At 38.4% G+C, this 7,412-nt stretch overlaps 1 pseudogene; it reads left to right on the forward strand.

Annotated features, from left to right (window-relative positions):
- The first annotated feature begins 6,615 nt into the window (after positions 1 to 6,615).
- LOC122228881 lies at positions 6,616 to 6,821 on the forward strand (annotated as a pseudogene).
- The last annotated feature ends 591 nt before the right edge of the window (positions 6,822 to 7,412 follow it).

Below are 7,412 nucleotides of genomic sequence, written 5' to 3' on the forward strand. Positions count from 1 at the left end.
AAGGGGACAAAAAGCCCTGGGTTTACCTCAAACACTATTGTGGGATCCCTTGGCAGGCAGACCCTAGGTGGTCTTGAGGGTAGAGGGAGAGTCACTAGAGACATCAAATTTGAAACAGAACTGGTCATCAAAGAAAAAGAAGTATCAAAGATACTGGAGAAAGTTGTGTCCAAAACCTGTCTCTTCTCAACTAATAAAGTGATGCAAGTACAGCACTTTTTGGGCTCCATGTCATTTCTGAATAAAGATATCCCCAAAAGGACATGGGAGCATCTCCTCCCAAGGGTATAGGGCATTTTTAAAACAAAAATATTTTTAGATTAATAGCACCAATATTTTATTAGCTACCATGTTTTAATGCTTACCATATGCCAGGCACCATGTAGTGTTTACATGCATTATCTAATTGGATCCTATCAATAAACTCTACGTGATAGGTACTATTGTAATCCTTATTTTACAAATGAGAAAACAGAGGCGTGGAGGGATTGCAGAACTTTGAAAGTCATGCAGGGATAAGGGAAGAAACCAGAGGGGCAGCTCCGTCAGGTAAGTGTCCCCGACTGACTCTTGATTTGGCTGGGGGCATGATCTCAAGGTCGTAAGATCGAGTACTGCATCGGACTCTATGCTCGGCGTGGAGCCTGCTTGGGATTCTCTCTTGCTCCCTCTGTCTCTGCCCCTCCCCTGCTAGCACTTTCTCTCTCTCTCTCTGTCTCTCAAAATAAATAAATAAACATTTTTAAAAATGTGTTTAAAAAAGAAAAAGAAAAAGAAAAGAAACCAGAATAGGGACCCAGGTCTTCCTTGAGGCCAAGGTCCTTGCTCTCAACTGTTCCGCACACTGACTTTTATTTATTTCCATTTCCAAAGACTATGCTTCTTAATTTCTGGATGAAATGTCATGGAGCTTTCGATTATGGACAGGAGCTGAAGGGGCGTGTGCTCTTTAGCTTCTCACCCTTTTCTACTTCGTGACCATCTTTCTTCTTCTATAAAGAAGAAACATAAGAGAAGGCTTGGGTACAGGCAAACTTTGTGACAACAGTGGTAACAGAAGCTCTAGAACAGGCAAAACAAAAACAAAAACAAAAACAAAAAACAGTGAAAAGATAACTCCAAGGCTGACAATCATAGTAACCAAGACATATTTAAGTAAACCATTAGCTGAAATGGATTGAGAATCAGTCAGCTTTATAAGGAAAACTACCGAGAAACCAAAGGTCTTACTTGTCCAAGTGGAGTCAAACAAAGCTGTTGTAATGCATATTGCTTTTATTCTTTTTGTTAAACATTTATAGACTTATTAAGCTGAAGAAATATCAAGTGGGGTTCAGCTTTGTATCACTTGCCTGGTTTGGGGTATGGGTTTAACTAAACATTATCAAAACAGTCTTAATTTTCAAGTATTATGGACTTTTTACACTGATGATTATCAAATTTTATATATACTTTTTATTACATTGGATAATTCCGTGGATTTTCAGTGCTGTAATATTGAATGACTCCTTCCAAGGTTCTGAGGTAGTTTGCACCTGCTCTAGTTACAGCTTTTTATAGCTTCGTCTAAAGATGGATTTGAGACTATTCTAATATTTATCGTTACACCAGAATGGGTCTTATATTCCATGTAAGAAGATATGGAATAGCAATTACCAACTGTATAGGGAAATTGGCAATGCTGCTGTGATGACAAGCAGAGTTGTAGTGGTGTGACCGATTTATTCATTTCCTTAATAACCTTCAGAGTTGTAATGAGTCATCCCTGTCTCTTATTCTAAATTATAGGGCACCCTTTTATTCCCAAACCAAATGAATATACATGATGGCATTTTTTTTCTTCCTCGCTCTCATTTCAAAGACCTAATTTTTCATAATCTAGCAGTTAAGAGAATCAGACAGACATGAGTTGGAATCCTAGCTAAGAGGGAGAAAAGGTTACAGAAGGTGTGGTTTCCTCCACTGCCCCCAACTCGTCCTCTAGACGTCTTTCAGAGGCTTTGAAACATGGCCAGGCTCTGCGGCCGGCCGTGAGTCTGACATTTAAGCAGCTAGCCCCTTCTATTCCTTTTACAAGAAAAAGAAGGAGGAGGAGGAGACGATGAAGTAGTTTTTGGTTTGACAATCAAGCACACAGTGTTTGCTTTATACATCAACTTCATTATTCACAAACGAGGAATTTTTTAAGGAGCCATTAAAGAACAGTCATCTGAGAAGGCAGGAAAACGCATCCACCTTCCAGGTCCCAGTGTGTTAGTAAGTGGTGTTTGTCATAGAAATTAAAATGCTGAGCTGATGAGAAAGAAAGCCCCAGCGCATTATTAGCCGTTGTATCCATATTAATACCTTTCGTCTTGAGCATGGATAATTGAAATCACAGATTAGCAACATAGTAGTGCTGCAAACTAAGGAGACCAATTGTTTTCTCTTATGATTCCTGGAAACAGAGGAGGAACTGTGTGGGCTGAGAAGATTGCAACATGTTTTAACTTGTTGCTTCAGTAGTACACAAGGCTGTTCTACACTGGCTTGAAGATGAGTGACTGTTATTTAGACAAAGACTTGAAACCCAGTTTTCCGTCATGTAAATTTTGCAAATGAGTCACTTGACATATTAGAAAGATTATGTGGGCATAAATACAATGGTAAGAAGAAGTATTTTTTACTTTATCACAAAGTCCAAAGCTGGAGAAGATGCCTCTCATGACATATATAAAACTATAGGCCTAATGAAAACGTTGAAAAGTTCAGGGATGATTAACTCTGATAATGATGACTGAGAAATTATATTTAGATCAAGGAATAGATTCATTCTGTAAGAAACCTGGAGCACAAGAGAGTTTTTGTTTGGATTGCGAACAAAAACAGTAAAGGTCTGCCATTTGTTCTGATCTTTCAACAGAAGCCAGAAAAATTACTGTCTCATTAAGGAAAATAGTAGCTGAAACAAAATATGGTGTTTCTTTTATGAACTGGAAATAAAACATCAAAGTTGGTGGTGTAAAACTGTAACGTCACCAAGACCCCTAAATTGTCAGACTCACAAGTGAAGGCAATGTTGATTTGTTTCTTGACTTCAACTAGTATGAATCATTCTGTGTGCTTAAGCAATGAGGTGTAAATAGAAAGGCTCTGAAAAATTAATGAGCAGCTGAGAAATCCAAAGTCAAAAGCTGAGCCAACGCTTGAACCCAAGTGCTCTAAAGTCTTCATATGTCTCCAGAGCTGATCCTCCACCATGTTAGCAACATGGTTAACTTCAAGGTTCTAGGTCCTCACCTCTTTCCATTTCTTCCTAATCAGTCAGCTGCCTCTGGCTTCACTTCCTACGTTGTCCAGCCAGATCCCACAATCCATCCCTTCAACTCCACTCTTGCCAAGACAAGCAACTTCATATTTTTTTTGAAAGATTATTCACAGAACCCACTCTGGATCAATCCAACCATTGTCTTCTCCCTCATACACCTAAAATCTAGAGAAAAAAATCCTCAGACTATCAAAGATTAATGTTACTAATGGATATATCTGGGGATAGGGCTATGGGGAAATTTCACTCTTTTTTTTTTTTTTAAGTTTATTTTTATTTATTTTGAGAGAAATAGAGAGAAAGAAATAGGGAGGGACAGAGAAAGAGGGAGAGAGACAATCCCAAGAAGGCTCTGCACTGTCAGCACAGAGCCCAACGTGGGGCTGGAATTCATGAACCGTGAGATCGTGACCTGAGCTGAAATCAAGAGTCAGACACTTAACCGACTGAGCCACCCAGGCACCCCATCCATCTCGTCTACCCAATTCAAATGCCAATCACAAGTCGGGGTTGTTACCTGTACTTCTGACCAACTGGCTATAAATCAGAGGTTCCGATAACCCCCCCCCCCCCAGGAACAATTACTTTCCTAGAGCAGTTCACAGAACTCATAGGAACATTTACTTGTGTTTACTAGTTTATTATAAAAGGATAACAGCCACATGGAAGAGATGCATATGCAAGGTATGTGGTAAGAGGTGAGAAGCTTCCATGCTCTCTAGGTGTACTACTATCCCCTCAACTCCATGCATTCACCAACTGAACTCCATCCTTGAGGTTTTTATGGAGGTTTCATTATCTGGGCATGATTAATGAAATCATTGGCCATTGGCAATTGATTCAACCTCCCGCCCCTCTCCCAGCAAGAGGTCAGAAGGGTGGGACTGAAATTTCCAACCTCCTAATTGCCTGGTTGGTTCGCCCTGGCAACCAGCCCCCATCCTTAGGGGATTTCCAAGTCACCTGCTGTTGAAAACAGTTTGTAATGAACACCAATACACCTTTGTCACTCTTATGACTTAGGAAATTCCAAGGGTTTCAGGATCTCTGGGCCAAAAAAAAAAAAAAAAAAAAAAAAAATGGGATGAAGACTAGATATACATTTTTTATTATAAATCCTAATATCACAAACACATAAACCTGGAGTCGATCCTTTTGCTATAAAGAATATCATTGAGACATTGCCAAACTTGAATAGGTTCTCTGAGCAAAAGATATATGGGAATTCTTTGCACAATTCTTGCAACTTTTCTGTAAGTTTGAGATTGTTTCAAAATAAAAGTAAACAAAACAACAACCTGATTTTCCATTTTTAAAATCACGAACCATTGGATACATATACATAAAAAATGAGTTTAAAGTATATATAAGTTATGACATTAAAAATAAAAATAAGTGTCTATGAATTTACCACTCAATTTGCGAAATAGAACATCAATAATATTAAAGTTCCCAGCATGTTCCTCTCTACCTCACCCCTCTGTCCAGGAAGCACTATCCTGAATGTATTTTATTATTTCTTGCTTTCTTCAAAGATTTAGTGCATATATAGAAATTCCTAAATAATATTTTCTAATAACTACAGGAGTTTTGCTTTCCCTTCCTTCTTTGTTTATTATTTTTATTTCTTCTTTAAATCATCTGTTTTATCCTTTGCTCATTTTTCTGTCAGGTTGGGCTTTATCCTTATTGGTTTGGAAGTAATCTTTACATACTATATGAATATTATCTTTGTCTGTTATGTATGTTGCAAGTATTTTTTCCAGTCTGATGCTTGTCTCTTAACTTTGTAGGTTTTGTGGTGATTTTTATCATACAGATGTTTTGAATATTTATTGGATCAAGTCTGTTTCATAAATTTATTTATGACCACTGGGTTTCTTATCCTATCCAGGAAGGTCTTCTGCTTAAAGATATCCTCCTATATAGTTTTCTATATGGTTTTGGTAGTTTTGTTTGTTTTTATGTTTAGATCTTTAATCCATAAATAATTTATTCTTTGTTTATGGCGTGAGGTAGGGATCTAAATTGGCATCTTCTTCACCTGTGATAGGCAGAATAATGGTCCATAAAAGAGGGTGACACCCTAAACCCCAGCACCTTTAAATGTTACCTTACATGGCAAAAGAGATTTTACAGATGTGATTAAGGTTATGGAATTTGGAATGAGGAGATTACCCTGAATTATCTGGATGGGCCCAATCTAATAACAGGAATACTTAAAAGCAGAATTTTTCATGGCTATGGTCAGAGGGAAACATGACTATAGAAGAATGCTTACAGAAGTACAATGCTGCTGGCTTTGGAGATGGAAGAGGAGGCCAAGAATCAAGGAATAAGGGTGGCACTTAGGACTGGAAAAGGCAAGGAAATAAATTCTTATCTATAGCCTTCCAGAAAGGAAAGCAGTCCTGCCGACACCGATTTTAGCTCACTGACACCTATGTCGGACTTCTGACCTATAGAACTGTAAGATAATGAATTCTTATTGTTTGAGGGACCAGGTTTTTGGTAACTTATTAATTAGAAACTTAATATACCCCTCTCACCAACACCTTTTATGAAATATTCCATCCTGTTCTTACTAAATTAAAATGACAGATTTACTGCATAAATAATTCCCATGCACCTGTTGGTTTCTGAACTCTCTATTCCGATCAACTGGTCAGAATGAATCTTTTTTCCTGATCCAGAACCATATTGTTTTAGTTACTGTTACTTTATAATTTTTTTAATGTCTTGAATCCTTCCTCTCCTTTTAATCCCCACTCCTATCTCTTTATTTAAGACCTCATCATTCCTCTTTCCTCAAATCTTAATAACACTCTATCTCCAGTTTCACCCTCCTCCAGTTCATTTTCCATTATATTACTAGCATGATTTAAAATGCAAGTATTAGGGCACCTGGGTGGCTCAGTTGATTAAGTGGCCAACTTCAGCTCAGGTCATGACCTCGTGGTTTGTGAGTTCGAGCCCCTCACTGGGCTCCATGCTGATAGCTCGGAGCCTGGAGCCTGCTTCAGATTCTGTGTCTCCCCCTCTCTCTGCCCCTCCCCTGCTCATGCTGTCTCCTTCTCAACAGTAAATATTAAAAAAAATTTTTTTTAATGCAAATATCATCAGATTTCTACCCTTCAGGTCCTTTGTGGCCATCCTTCATCTTCAGCCGAAGTCCAAATTCTTTGATAAGGTACATAAAAATGGTATGACGAAGGATGTTGCCCATCTCACAGGGTCATCCCAACCCCTCTGCTCCAGACATCAAAGAACGTGAAGCTCACAGAGTGTACCACACTTTGCATCTTTGGAGCTTTGCACAGTGGCAGTATCGTAGCCAATGAGGTTTATCTGAGGCATGATTATTGCTAATTGAAAACTTTGTATCTTTGGATATGTTGCTGCTTCTTCATAGAATACCTTCCATGCCTCCTCCAAGCTAATTAGCACTGTACATTCAAAACTCAGCTAGAGCATCCAATTCCCTCGGCGAACCTTCTGCATTCTTCACTGGTAGACTGAGCTAGTGCCCCTCCTTTACCCTCCCAGAGCAGCACAAATATATCTCTTCTAGCCTGCACTTACACATTTTGCAATTGCACTTGTTGGTTTGCTTGTCTACCTCCCTCACTAGATAGTGAACTCCTTAAAGGCAGGAATTGTCTTTCATTTATGTATCCCCAATGCTTAACAGAGTGCTAAAATCTTGTAATAATAAGAATATGAAAAATAGTGATATCAGGGGTACCTCTTATTAAAACCTGGGCTAAGTGCTCTTCATTATTCAATAACCACTAAGTGTCAGCTCATAATTTTGTGTTCCGTGAAACTGTTTTTAACTAAAAATAATATTGTCCAGCTTGTTCGCTTGTCTTATTCACAAGACTTGGCTACAAGCAACTTTGGGATGTTTCCAAAGGAAGAAAGTTTCCTATGTTGAACAAATTCAAAAGAACATGACTCAGGCTCTAAAAGTAATCCAGAAAAGAATTTCTAAAATATTTTGAATAGGAATGGTATTACTGGATTATTTTGATAGGAAGAACCCTGATTTAAATGCCTGTGAGAACCACCAGACTTGGTTAGGTGCCCCCACTCTGTGCTCCCA

This window comes from Panthera leo, chromosome C1 (assembly GCF_018350215.1).
Source record: "Panthera leo isolate Ple1 chromosome C1, P.leo_Ple1_pat1.1, whole genome shotgun sequence".
Lineage (NCBI taxonomy): Eukaryota > Metazoa > Chordata > Mammalia > Carnivora > Felidae > Panthera > Panthera leo.